We start from the raw sequence: 1496 nt of genomic DNA, 5'->3' as shown, positions 1-1496 counted from the left end.
GCACAGAGCTGGCCACCTAGACTGGGAATGGTGGCACATGCCTGTCATCCCAGTGCAGAGAGGCTGAGGAAAGGAGGAGCACTACAAGTGCCTCGTACAGCAACTCTTGAGTCTTTTGTCAGTGTCAGCAGTCTGGATGAGTCACGGTCATGGCTTGACTGAGTTGCTTTCTGTGAAAGCTTGAGAGATTGTTTTTTAGGTGGTTCTCTTTAGGCCCATGGATTACTTTCCTCTTTGTCTCATAATCTTGTGATCAGAAAATCAGGGAGTCAACTGAGGTTGAGGATTTCACAGCTGAGATTCTCATGTCCTCGGTCTGCACTGAACTCAGAAGGTTTGGGGCAAAATATTGGCTATCCTCTTAGTCCACTCATCTGTACTTTGGTCTCCAAACCTTAGTTTTTATGCATCCAGCAGAGTAGTTTAATGATATTAAACAGTAGGGGAGGCAGTAAGCCTAACAGTACTATCATATCTTACAACTAAGGTTCACATTATCTATCTTATTTCATCTCATCATACTATCGTATCATTACTATCTAATCTGAAGAAGAAACACTTTACCTAAAGAAAAAAGCTGTTATTTTCTGACAACATCAATATTCTAATATTTAAATCCTTACAGAATGTTAACAAGAACAATTTTATTTTTATACGTAAATTAAAGCCAACCTGGGCTGGTGAGATGGCTCAGTGGTTTAAAGCTACTTAGAACAAGCTTAGCAAAGCACAGAGACCACAGTTCGATCCCCCAGCACCACATGCTAGCCAGCCCTGCCCCTAGGTGGGCTGAGCTGGCCACACACACACACACACACACACACACACACTAAATAAATAAACTTAAAAAAAATAAATGTTAAAAAAAAATTAAAGCCAACCTAGGGGCCAGGGAGATGGCTCAGTAGAATAAACACTTGCCTGTCAAGTGCAAGGGTCTGAGTTCAATCCCCGGTTCTGCCAAAAAAAAAATAAATAAATAAATAAAAATTAAAAAAAAAAAGCCAACCTAACACTCCACATGACAGTCATGATTCCATTTTGTGACATACTTATTCATTTTGACATAACATAGCCCTTTTAAGTAATATATTTAGCAAATACATAAGGAACTTTCATCTAATTTTGTCATCCTGTAATAGGATATACATTACAAAGTTTTGTTAAAGGCACAGACCACCTGATAGTGCAGTGGAGTAAAGCACCTGAGTCAGGAAGAGGTGGGATGAGGAGCCAGGCTGGATGTTGCTGGCTGGATCCAGTCTGGAGATCGCAGCAGGGACATTCCAGGGTGTGTGAGGTTCCACCTCAGATCTAAAGCATCACTCAAACGTTAGATCTTATCTCAGGCAGGCCATGCACATTGCTGTTTCTGAACATCCATCTCTGTGTCCTGCAGAGCTGACTTTTAGCACCCTCCTAGCTCAGCTCCCAGCTCGGCCTCCTCTTTGCACTAACCCTAACCCTAAGTCCTCAAACCAGTCCCTTCCTGATGA

Source organism: Octodon degus, unplaced genomic scaffold (assembly GCF_000260255.1).
Source record: "Octodon degus isolate 3935 unplaced genomic scaffold, OctDeg1.0 scaffold00029, whole genome shotgun sequence".
In the NCBI taxonomy this organism is placed as follows: Eukaryota; Metazoa; Chordata; class Mammalia; order Rodentia; family Octodontidae; genus Octodon; species Octodon degus.
Note: the sequence above shows the minus strand (reverse complement) of the source record.